Below are 13786 nucleotides of genomic sequence, written 5' to 3' on the forward strand. Positions count from 1 at the left end.
TCTTTCATGCTGCAGTCGTGTACACCTCCCCATCACGGCCTAGTCTTTGCTGATTCATCAGCATTATCAGCCATCAGTCTCAGTCATCAGTTGTCACCACCACTAGTTTCTGGACTTCATGGGGAATTGCCTGGTTGCTAACATGCCCCTTGATCGCAAAATGTCCTCATGAAGTCCAAGTGCCAAGTTTTTCTGCTCTGTACAACTGTAATCTTAAAGAACAGTTATATTCACTTCATCCGCCTGTCTTTGCTGATTGAAACAGCCTTTGTATAGCAGAATACTAAGGTAGTGTATGGTGTAAAGAGCATGGCACAAATGCCTTTAGGGCGTACCGGAGTGCCATTTTGCTCGTTAAACAGTGGAAAATCTAGGTGCAAAGTGTGTTGCATGACTCAAAGGGTCTATATTTAGACTCTGAATTAGTCATATGAATGTTTTGGACAGAACGTAAATTAACCAATCTGTGCGTCAGCTCTCATACTCTTTAAAAGCCCGGACTTGGCAGATTGCAATCTAAATGACGGATTTGGCAAAATACAGATGTGAGAGGACCGATCTGCTTGTGAGCAAGGTGAAGGAATGCAGATAGATCATTTACAGAAGCAGCAGAAATCCACCAAAAGCAGCAGAGCAAAAGCAAGTATGTAAGGACATGGCAGTGCTGGTGTCATCATTTTCTGAAACCTCCAAAACAGTTTGCAATGCAGAAAAAGCCACAATGATGTGAGGAGGGGTAAACAAAAGAACATCAAGCAGAAACTGGAGAAGGACCATCCAGGCCATCAGAAGATATGACCTCAACTGACGCCATTGCTGTCTCCACCCTTTCTGCAGTTGCTTATGTGAGTATCAAGTGGACATGGCAGGTGTCATCTGTGTTGTGCTCTTGCACCAAAAGCACTAACAAAGGGGCGATATTTTACAAGTTCAAAATGAGAGCAGGCTCAGTATTCACAACACTGTATGGTTGCAGTCTAAACAGGCTGTGCATTATTTTCTTTTATCAGTCAGTTGGTTTGAAAATAGCATCTGTCTTTATGGGCATTCCCACCATGTGTAGGCACAGAAAGGCCTCATCCAAGGTCCTAAGGAAAGAGGGTGTCATATGTTGAGTGGACTATTAAGTCCTCCTGTTATGTCCCCCAATCAGGAAATAAGTGTAGAAAAAAGTGTAGGAGCAAAAGTTGTGATTTATTTGCAAAAAAAAAAAAACTGTCCTCAAAAATGTTAAAACGTTCATTCAAGAATTGAATGTATAATTTAAAATTTAACCAAAAGTTCACCTCCCTCCTTCCAGGTGGGAGTGAAAGATCGCTGACTGCACTACAAGATTCTTTGGTCTACAATCCAACACACAGCAGCGACGCTACCACACTGACCCACTGGCTCCAACATCTGACTTCTGCAGTCCTTATATACTGCCTGCTCCTAATCAGTAGATTAGGCATATGTGTGCTCAATCACTCTTTGCACACACACACACACGCAAATAGGAAGCAGGCACTAAAAAAGGGCACAGCCAGGTCTTTACCTGCAACACCTCTAAATCTAGTTTCTGATTCTGAACTCCACAAATTTAACTGACTTAATTTGATTTGATTTGATTTCTTTATAAAAGCTGATATTTTAAAGAATTCTTGAAGTGTCTCCAGTTTAATTGCTACTGTAAATCTTAAAGATTATCAGTAGTAGAATGTACATTTGTCATTTTTGGAATTTTTTTTAGATATTACTTTAATTATTTAAATATACAATGTTTCTGGTATGTTGTCTGCTTCTTGCTTATGGACATGTCCACTTTTTTCTGTAAATGGGGTTTTAGGTTTGCAATTGTGTTTTCGTCTGCATGTGTTTGCAGCCCGGTCTCTTTATAAACTCATCAAATACGTCTGCTCTGAGCGTGTTTGTGTCCATATCTGCTGTATCTGCTGTCTCATTTGTTGTGTGTTCCGCATTTCCAAAGTATGTGCATGTCATTGTGCCTCCTTGCGTCAGCCTGGAACTCTGGAAACAGGCTCATCATTGGTGTGTAAGAGGACATCTTAGTGGTGAGAGCAGACAGAAGGTGAGGCATTGGGCAATGTGGATACAGTCCTAAGTGTTAGTGATGGACTAGACAATGGAAGGTGATGTAGGATTTAAATCAACTCTTTTTTTTCTTGGAGTACTGGAGGCTGATGGGAGAGGAAATAGCTCGGTGATGCTATCTGCTGCAATCCAGTCCTGTCTGTGTCCACTTGTGTCTCTTTTTCTCTCTTGAGACTAAAGATTTGAGAGTTTTAACCAGAACTTTGATGATTTGATCCTCTCACAAGGACTTAATGAGTACTATTGCTCCTCTCTCAACAACAAGTTGAAGTGTTTTTGAGCAAGATGATGAACAACTCACTTCCCAGTGCCCAAACATGCAATGCATTTTCCACCAATTAATTCTTGTTCTTGAACTGGTTCAGGATTTTTGGAACCTTGGTGCTATCATGTGAAGCATCCTGCATTATCACCAGTTTGGAAGAGAGTGGAACCACTGTAATCCTGAGGATGTTACACAACGCTCAATGGAAGTAAAAAGTAGAGGCAACACTTTTGCATTGGTATAACTTAATTTACAAATCCATCCTTGGACTGCTGCCATCATATTTATCCTCCTACATGTCACACAAACAGTGCAGTAATAGCTTACGCTCCCAGGCATTTCTTACCTTTAGTGTTCCCTCATTACCTGCAGAGCTTGGCCAAAAGACATTTTCTGATCTGCCCCTTCAGCGTGGAACATGCTACAGCAGGATCTGAAGGTGTTAAAGGGTTAAAATTTGGTGAGGTAACCAGAACGGGACTGATTCCATGTTGGTGAAAAAGGGTATGTGTGAAATCAAAGAAGGGAATTTGATAGCGAGGACCAAGTATCCACTGTCATTATCCCCTGGCTTAAACACTCTGTCTGCATGTTAAACAGTCTTTATGTCTGTCTGTGAACTGGCTCTCAATAACACTAATCGCACTAAAATCCTCCCTTTCATCTGGACCTCACTGCTCTCTCATTCCCGCCCTCCTCTCCCTCCTTTCCTTGCAGATGCTTTTACTATAAACTAGAAGCTATCTCCCAATTTCTGCACTATGCATCATCCTACTGTACGCTGCAGTTTTAAGTCAGTTGTGAATGCTTACCAGCAGAGCAGAGGTGTTACTGCATACCGTAGTTCGACACAAGATGATGTCTTCATACCACTCGGCTTCATTCTGAAAAGGAAGTAGACAGTTAACCACACTCTGAGCCTATTTTTCAGAACTTATTTGCCATTTTATGGAATAATGACGGATGTGGGTTGCATACTGTAGAAGCACTGCTGGACTGGGTCAATTTGTCTTAAATGAAATTTGCAACTGGTAGTAACATGCAATCTGTATCTAAAAACAGTTAATTCAATTCTGCATGCAATGTGATTGGACCTGTCATAGCCATCTAATATTTAGCAAGTGGGTGTAAAAGTACCTAAAATAGTGGAGCTCTTTGTAAGATCTTGCTGTGTTGAGCAGCGTGAGCATGCATGTAAGTGTGGTATGCAAGTGTGAGAAAAAGATGGTTCCATGATATGTTGATAATTAAACAACGTGTGGCAGCAGTGAGTGCTGACCAGTAGGATCATACCGTATGAATGTGTGTGTGCGTGGGGGGGAGGGTGGGGGGTGCAGAGAGAGGATGATAGATGACTTGGCCAGTTGTAATATCTCCATACCAGAGGGAGCTATGTAACATTAAATATGGTCACATATGATTATTAATGTGGGACATATTAATAACCAGGAACATGCAAGCAATACAGATGAAGCTGCAGTCCCATATTCCTTCTCCCATCCCAAACAAACACAAACAATGAGTCACAAATAAAACATAACTAATGTGCTGGCAGGTGAAAAGCGAATCCTATTCCAGAGTATGTTCAATGACAATGCTTTTTCACAACATTTGGTCAAAACCATTTTTCTTTTTTTTTTCTACAATGTTACTGTTATTTTGCATTAGAAATAATATTAAGTTATCAAAGCATCATTTCTCTTACACTACCACCTATTTGAGTTTGTGTATGTGGTCACACTGATTATTATCAGATGTAGAAAGGGAAACAATCTCTTATCTGGGGTCCCAGTTTTTTTTTTTTTTTGGGGGTTATGAACATCTTAATAATGTTCTTAAAATGACGTAGTATATACGCTGATGTTGTCATCCATAGGTGGAGGAGATGGCAGATGGCCTGGCACCAAGGTGAGATGCCTGCCAAACTGCAGACCACTGATTGAAACCTAGTGACAAACTCCAGGGCGGAAAAATGAAGCCAATACAAAAGTGCCACAAAGTGAAATTTAAAAAAAAAATCAACTTGCTTAAATTTTATGAAGGCTTGAAGTTATGCATAATTAAAGACAGGCTGTGGATAGGGCTTCTCAGTCAGATCTACCCCTCACACAGCACCTCTTGGCCATATAAGGTTATTTTTGGCTCCAAAAAACCAAGATGTCCAGGCAGACAAACAGCAAACCAGCTGATTTTAAGCAAGTCATTGTTGCATTTCTAGCAGTTTTTTACCCACCAGTTGTGGGTGTTGTTTAGCAACCCATTACTGTTTTTCCAGGCGGCATAGTATCAGTAAAATAAATGTTTTTTATTGAGATGTGAATGTATTTCCAGATCATCGTGTTTTCCTAACCATAACCATAATATATATTGTACAACTGAATCTGTGGCATTCAGAAACTTAAATTCCAATATTTATTCTGACGATTGGGTTGGACTTAGACTCACCTAAACTGTCCAATGTCTTTAAAAAAAAAAACTAATAATTAACACAGTCTCTTCATGTAAATTTAAGGTGACTTGCTAAAGTTGAGGTGCCCTTGAGCAAGGTACTCTGATTTGACACCAGTAGAAGGCTGGTTTGCTCGGCAGCCTCAGTGGTTTATGAAGGCGTGGAGACTTTGAGGACTCAAGTGAAAATAACTTGTTGGGATGGACTCTTTTTTTTGCAGCAGACAGAGACAGCACATCCTTATGTCTATGTATGAGAACAGACACACACACACACACACACACACACACAGTCAGACAGAGAGACAGAGTCGACACACAGCTGTATATACTGTAAGCACACAGATCTGAGTAACCCTTGCTGTGCCTTGATCCTCTCTCCCTCTAGGAACTTGTCTGGCTTTAGCCGCAACCTGCCTGAGCTTCTCATGGAAAATGACACACATGGCTCAGAGCTGGCTCTCCTTCTCTGACACGCACACACTCATGCAAACGCTTAAGCACCTTTCTGTGTGTGTGTGTGTGTGTGTGTGTGTTGCTGCTCAGAGTCGTGGCAGCGTTGGGTTGTGACAGCTGAGTCTCAGGAGAGGTTGTGCAGATCAGGGCTGAGCTGAGAACCAGGGCCCGGCTGTATTAGAGGGGGAATTACACGACAGCAGCCCCACGTGAGAGCCTTATCTCCTGGCTGCTGCCTCTCCCACAGCCCCTTCCCCCTGGAGCCCTCGGGGGAGGATACATATCAGTCTGACTTACCCCCTGATTGTCTGTCTACCTGACTTACCCACTGTCTCACTTCTCCATTGCCTGTCTGACTGTCTATCTTTCTCCCTCTCTGACTTCATGACTTGAGGCCTCTCACAAGTTACGCTGTCTCAGAAGAGTTTACAATCGTAAGAAAAACCATCTTAAATTTCTGTTCATGTCACACTGTGAGGCACGATCACTGACGATGTAGTGATCGTAAAATAACGATTTCATCTGCAGCTCAGCAGCTTGGCAATGACTGCTGATCAAGATAGTATTTATGAGCTGCAATTAAACTTCATACTCGTTTCGTTGTCTGACAACAGACGCAGAAAAGTATGCTAATGAGAAAAATTGGATTGTGAATTCAGCAGCATTAAAACAGTATACTAAAGAAGATCATGGAGAGCAGGAGGGGACAGACAGGAGTCTTGCATTTACTCTCTCTCACAAACATGACAAAAGTAGTTTTGACAATGTTCTGCCAATAGAGAGGTGTTAGATCAGAAAACACCTTTGTGTTTCACTTTTTTCAGAAATTAATTCCCTTGGTCCCCCTCTATGTCTGTCAGTGGGTTTTACAATTTCTCAACCAATGAACTGTATTTAAAAAAAAAAAAACTTGTGTTATGTCTAAACCTCCTATCTTCATTGGACCCTTTTAAAACACAGCAGTTCTTTTTAATTCCTGAAAAATAGCAATTTTGGAGATAGGAGCTTTGCACCTGACAGCAGTGATATTTGGACATGGAGTTCTGGAGGAGCCAAGGGGGTATCTGACGCTTGCTGCACAGAATTTAACCAGTGGATCTCCACATTTTTGCCACCAAGCTTGCAGAGAACAATGATTGTGTTTTTTTTTTCTCTTTTTCTGTTTGACTCTATTAAAGTGGTAAGCTCTAAGCCAGGAAAGCACTACAAGATTTAAAATTCTTCAGGATGAGTTCTACGCGCATTCAATCACAGTATTCATCGATAAACAAGAATTTGACGCAAAACTGCAGGATTACCATAAGAATTTCCACAATCTAGCTGGAAACCACAATTATCTATTCTGGACAGAAGGAAAATTTAATGTTGAGCTTGCAAGCTGCAACTTGATTCGTGCTGACTGTTCATGAAGATCGGCCCTAATTTGCACAGATCATTGCAGACTCTTGAAAATCCATCACCATGGATAAATAGTGCTTCTAAATCTTACAGTGTGATTCAGGCTTTACTGACTGACTAACTTTCTGTGTGACTGCCTGGCTAACTTATTGTCTGTCTCTGTCTGCCTGCCAGCAGACTGTCACCACAGCAATGATAAGACTGAGCTGTTTACACCAGGGTTAACGATGAGGATAGGTGCGTTTGTGTGTGTGTGTGTGTGTGTTTGTGTGTGTATAACGTGGGAATGCACACACACTCGCAGCACTCACACTCCTATCACTCATTCATCCCACTAGAGTGCTTAGTGTTTCACCTTGTGCTAGCTGGCAGATGGTGATGCTATGGGCAATCACACTGCTTTATGAGAGTGAGAGAGAGAGAGAGAGAGCGGAAGAGAGACTATTTCCACATAGAGAATTGTGCACAACCAACCAGACAGACTAAGCTCTAGTATGACAAAGCTTTTATTTTTTGAATGTGGCAGGAAAAAAAGAGTGATATTGAAAAAAACATGACATTTGTTGCTTGCTAAAATGCCTAAAACTTAGATTAAAATGTTGCTGCTAGAGTGCTTGATGTTTTAATTTTATTTTATTCTATTTGGAGTAACTCACCAGTGTAAGTGCAATATTCACTCTTCTTTTAGCTCAGTTTTGGTAAACTCCAGAGGGAGTGTCTCTCTAGCTGCTAAAAGAGACAAGAGATCATAGATGAAAGGCTTGAGCTGGGGGTGGGGATCCGGGCCCCCAGGAGAACGTCTTAGCTTGGTAGCAATTTTATTTTCAGTGGCCACTTATGGTATTGCAGTGAAAAAAATCCCCTGTTGTCCAAAAAGCATTTTCCCCATAGGTCACCATTATGAAAGACACATCTGTAAAACTGTTGACAGGACACCTCAAACTGCAAACAAGCTCAGTTATGAATCTTCTATGTGAATTTTTCATGTGGTTTATATTTGTAATACCTTCCTCAAACTGAGAAAAGCGATTTCTAAATCATCAATCATCACAGTGTAAAGTGTATGAGCAGAGAGGGAACTCATGGCTGGGGCCAGCGGGAGAAACTCTACTGGGCATATTCAATGAGCCGCATACTCAATTTTTCTTGTGCATACCGCAGAAGTAAACCCTGAAGTAGAAACTTTTTTGGTGCATGCACCAGGAAAGCAACTCCATTAGAATAAAAAAGGCGCTAATCAGGAAACAAATTGAAAACTCACACAATATTAAATACATTTTCTCTTGTGCTGGTTCTTTGTTTTCTGATTTTTGCCATCGTCAAATTTTCAAGTCGTCGCAGCTTCACAGTAGACTTCTAAATATTCTGTTGTAGATATCTTTCTGTGTCTGCTCTTTATGTTTTTGGATGCTGCTACCATGATGTCAACAAAAGCACATGGTGGGATGATGCTGCATGTGGTGATTTTTTGGCAACACCACATGGCAACTAACGCTGGGACGTCAGCAAACTCACATGCTGGCACTGAGGGTTGGGATTAGGGGAAGAAGGCACATGGGTAGGTGTAGAAAAAAAACATTCAAACGGGAACGTGAACACTGGACTCCTGCATCAAACTCCAGGTTTATTCAACCCATTCACTGCCCCTCCCACCCGCGCTGTAGGTGCTTTGTTCTCCTTATATTACGTTGTTGCCCACGGCATTTCAATGTGACAACATCACCCCATGTTTCAGGTGCACATGATAGGTTTCGTCCAGCTGCGTTCTCATGTGATGTCACCTGTGTGCGATATCGGGCTGACGCAGTAGGTGCTGTCCTGCTGGCCTCCAGCGTGTAATAACACCATGTCTGGTTCTGTCCCGTAGCATTCTCACCAAATGCCCTCTAGCGGCGTTCCATGTGCAATTGAAAGGTGCTTTTTGGCATTGTGCTCTTACACTGAAAGCACAGAGAAAGCTATTTTACAAGTTTGGAATGAGAGCAGTCTGCCACAATGGTGCACCTTTTTATACTAAGAGAGATTTTTGGAGTTGTGCACACTTGTTGTTTTTATCATAATGAATAGGCACTCTTTTTGGTCCAGTATTTAGGTATTATTCAATTCAATGGATGGATCTGACTCACAGACTGTAGCGAATCCTTGCAAACTGTCTGGCACTCGAGCAGCCATGCCCTTAATTATACATAACTTTAAGATTTGTTAAATGTAAACAGGTGAGCCCCTAAAAAGAAATCCCCCAGACAGTTTTCATGAATGTTGAAATTAGCTATAGAAATCTGCTGAAAAGTTGGGCATTCTAACATAGAGGTCTGTGGGGATTAATTCAGTTTTGGAGCCAGCCCTAAGTGGCCATTAGAGGTACTGCAGTTTTTTTGCATTTCTTCACTGGCTTCATTTTTTAGCCTTGGGAATAACCGCATGCTAAATACTGATTAAGGTTTAAGAAGGACTAATCTGCTGCATTGGGACTGCATGGGCGACAGATTTGAATGAATAAAAGCCAAGCGACACACCAGCTGTCATCACATTTTGATTTAAAGGTAGCTAAATCCTGATTAATGCACCAAATACATGATGTCACCATTTTCCAGCTGCACCGCACCCATGTTAAACCAGGGACAAGAAAGAAAAAAGAATACAGAATTATTTGATGTGAAGTAACCAAAACTTCTTTAACTTTTGCAGAAAAGTGTGTTTTTGTTGTAACACATCATTTGTAGTAAGACGCTTGCTGAGAAATAAGTTCCCACAGCCTTTAAATGCACATTCCATCTTCTTTCTTTTCTTCTAATAAGTTCTAGTTTCTCAAGTATTTCTCTCACACATCCTTAAGATGTCAGCGCACACACCCACCCACCCACACACACACACACACACACACACACACACACACACACACACACACTACACTAACACAGTATGGGTAAACTGAGATTCCTCACTGTCTGCTTTTATAAATGGGCATTATGTGTGTGTACTAGTCTCTGTATAAATCTCTATAAGCCTATTTTTTGTGTGTATTTGAGTATATTTTGGTGCAGGGTGTATGTTGTTATTTCATGACAGGAGCGACAGATGAGTTCCCGAGTCATGTGGGTCCTGTGCTTTAGTGGCTGGCATACTTCCTACCGCAACATGACAATGGAGCCTCCATGGATAAATCAGCATCTCATCTGCCTGGAAACAAGAGCTCTGGAAAATGGCCCAGATTCCTACACACTGGACCCTGATTGGTCCAGATCGGGTCCACTTTTACATCTTACAGGTGCAACATCTTTTCAGTCATTCGAAAAAGCAAATCTGTCTACATGCTGTGAGTGTGTGTGTGTATGTATGTGTGTGTGAATGGTTTTGTGAGTCCATGGGGATATAGATAGATGTAAACAGGTGTTCTTTGATGAGGCATTTGTTAGTATTTTGGTTTCTGTTTGGTCCTCTGTTAAGATAAGATAAGATAAGATAAGATAAGATAAGATAAGATAAGATAAGATAACGTAACATAAGATAATCCTTTATTGATCCCCAAAGGGGAAATTCAAGTTTTGCAGCAGTATAAGGGTAAGTACAAGGGTAAAAGTTGCATGCATGAAAGGTCAAGTAGAATAACATATAATAGATAAAAGATCAATATACTGTACAAAAAAATACAAATGGAATAAAAAATAGTGGTACATACAGTTTTAAAAAGTAGTTGCAGTAGTTGCTGTCTACACAACTGCTTGCAGTTGTGTAGACAGTGTGTAGTACAGTGTAGCAGTGCAAATTTTTATCATGAAGACAGGACAGTGCAAGAGTCTGTTCTGCAACTGCCAATGAAAACATTTCCTTATTTTACTGCTTCAGAATAAAAGCGTTTACATAAAAAAATAATGAGGCACTTTTATTGTGAAGAATCTATAGGACTGAAATGTGCTTATCACTGAATGAGAATAACATCACAATCACATTTTTATGTCAGATTGGAGGAATCAACTGACTTTTTCTTCTTTTTTTATATATATATTTTTTACAGGCACCTTATATGCCATTCAAAATTTTAAAAAAAAACAAAGATTCAGATAGTCATTAGTCATGGTAAAATAGCCTACTATTTACAGGATTTGTTGTTTTATCCCTTGTCAATAGGGGGAGCTGTAGAGCCCTCAGCACCCACCTTCCTGCACACATGATCATGTGGGTTGTTTTTGAGGACACTGACAGGTGCCCTATTTTGTTGTTTACAACAGAGTTTCTTTGTTGTTTTAATCCCATCCATCAAGCTGACATCTGAATCAAGAATAGAAACTCCACCAGAAATTCTCCTGTATTTGGGTTGATTGTAAAACTTTCTCAATACCTGCTTTACAGAACTTGAGGAACATAATTTTAAATAACTGAACAAGCTCCACTCAACTGTCTGTGTGCATGTTTAATGAAATACATTCCCTGACCCCTGCCAAGCTTGCATTCAAAGACATAAGGAAAATGTCAAAAGACCAAAGACCAAAACACCCAAACTTCGTCAGTATTTGGCCAATATTCAGAGCAGAAACTTACAAAAATCCAGTCGAAATGGTCTGAGGAGCCCTCAATTGTACCGATTTACCATACATCTCTATTTCCTAGGCTAAGGATGCCGTTGAGCATTATTCAATAGGCGTCTTCGATATCAACTGAGTCGTCTGGTGCTCAGGGTCAGGGATGATATGCGCCATCTCTGACATGATAAATGTGTTTTTCTCCCCCCGCTCACACCTTCTCAAAGAGAAACATAATAACAAAAGTTTTCTTCTAAAACTGAAAAAAAAACTTTTCTTTCTATCTCTTTCTGCTGTTTCTCTTCTTTAACCCCCCACCAGCTGCTGTCCTCTCTCTCTTTAGACACAGAGAGGGGAGACGGTGATTTGGGGGGTGTCTGATTGCTATGCATTGTTTAGTTTCTTTCATTAATGCTGGGTGCCAGTCGAGGGCTACAGATGAACAATAGCTGGGGCCCCAGGCGTGGATCAATAGCAGATTGCTGATAGTGCCCCGTCCATTCTCCCCTCCAGATTACATGATAAATGGGTCGGTCCATACACAGTGACAGGCCCAGGACTAGCAGGGCCCAGGTAAGGCCCTGTGTCTACTGGATACCACATCCTCTGTGTGTGTGTGTGTGTGTTTGGGGGGGGGGGGTTCAATTATTTGGACTAAATGTATGAGCATGTGTGTGTACATGGGGGCTCACACAAAAGTGCTGTTTTTATATTTGTGCGACCACTGGATGATATTTGTGCGTGTGAGTCCATGTTGTCTTTGTGAGAAGACATGTGAATTGATGCCACTGCTGCTGATTAAGTTTTTATCACTGTGTCATGTGCCCAAACTGCATGGAGTCACTAAAAACCACAAATGAACTTACACTAAACTACACCCAAAATTTAACTCATAGGCTACATTTTTAAGTTACACTACAAAGACAAAAAAATCAATAAATGTATAATGTGCATTATCAGATATTCAGACTTTAATTTTTGAAAGAGTTCCAACAATAGACATCACAATAATTAAATGGTCCATGTTGACTTTTTTTTTTTTTTTTGACTCATTTTTTTAAGGTCAGGTCAAATGTTTTTGATAGGACTTGTCCCAAGTAGGGGAGATTGGGGGCAATTTGCAATTTGCAATAAACAAAAATGAGATAGAACCATGAAACTCATAATGCACTTAGTCTGTGACAGCCTGAAAGTAAAAAAAAAAGGCAGATAGACTTTAATTTTTAGCATACTAAAAATCTGACTAAAGCTTTTTAGCCACTGAATATGTGTTTCATTACAATGTTTATGTACATCTCTCTAAAACAGCAAAATATAGTGGATGGTTGTGTATATGTTTTAATGCACGTTACACACCTGAGAGCAGGAAGTCTTCTGTCTTTTAACAATATGTATTTGTTTGTATCTTTATGGTGTTCATCAATATGATAGGAAGTATAATTGTGTGCATTTGTGTGTGTATGTATTTGTGAAGGTGGATGTGTGTGCCGGTATGTAATGTATGTGTGTGTGTGACAGAGACACGGCGGCCAAACAATGAATCTCCTATAATGGACACAGAGAGGACTGGGGCAGATATAAGGTTCCAAATTGGCAATTTACTGTAGCTACAGTAGGACACGGTGTCAGCAGGGCCTCAGTCTAATAGGGGTTAAAAACCTTGAGTGGAGCAAAGAGCAGCGCCTTGCTCCGCGTTAAACCGCAACACAAGTTAAGGCAAACATACAAATTGATCCTATGTTCCGTGAAACGCCGTTTCCAATTATTTTCTCTCTTCCTGCAATAACACGTCACCGCAACGCCGTCAGTTTTTTTCCGTGGTCGCATGCTTAAAAACAAATGCTCGGGTATTTTCCCCTAAAGCCACGCATCGGTCATGGCATTTGTGATTTGTGTGATATTTTCCATAAAATTGATGGGAACGAAACAAAGTGAAAGTTGCTATAATTCAAGGTCCTTTAGTAAAGCCGGGGAACACCGGTAGCTAGTTAATCTACTCATTGACACGTTGTCCTCTGGTGCGGCTGAAGGACGGTCTTTAGACTAATGACCACACATATGGCGTGTTGCCCATTTAAAAGAGAAACAAACACCTCCTGGCCATGGAAGTGTGTGAGTGCGTGGTGCAACGGTGTGTGGAGACATGAAACTCATGCGTGCATACTGAAGCGCACACAAACACACTTGTTTGTCGCATCTGCCAGACACACAAAGTCACATAGAAACAGAAAGTGATGGATGGATGGATCCCAAAGTAATTACTGACATTTTAATGTAAATACATATCAGCTTGGATTGATGTAAAACAATGACTTCAGTTCTTTTCATTCACTACACATGATACAAAGTTAAAAATCACCTTTGGACACTGTGTTATGACAACTGCCATACCAAACACCCAAGGGAGCATCTGACAGCACCCTCACCCCCCACACCAAACTCATACTTCCTCATTTCTCTTTGTCCCATTGTTCTTTTTTCCCCTGTCCTCTTTTCACAGGGACAAAGCGTGCAGACAGGCCAATACTTTAAAGGTGTGTGATTAGGTGTCTGCTGTAGTCGTCCTCTGACGCTGTGGACGATGTAATTGATGGAGGGTGGAAGTTCA

Source organism: Plectropomus leopardus, chromosome 1 (assembly GCF_026936395.1).
Source record: "Plectropomus leopardus strain MGB_pleo_1.0 chromosome 1, ASM2693639v1, whole genome shotgun sequence".
NCBI classification, from domain to species: Eukaryota; Metazoa; Chordata; class Actinopteri; order Perciformes; family Serranidae; genus Plectropomus; species Plectropomus leopardus.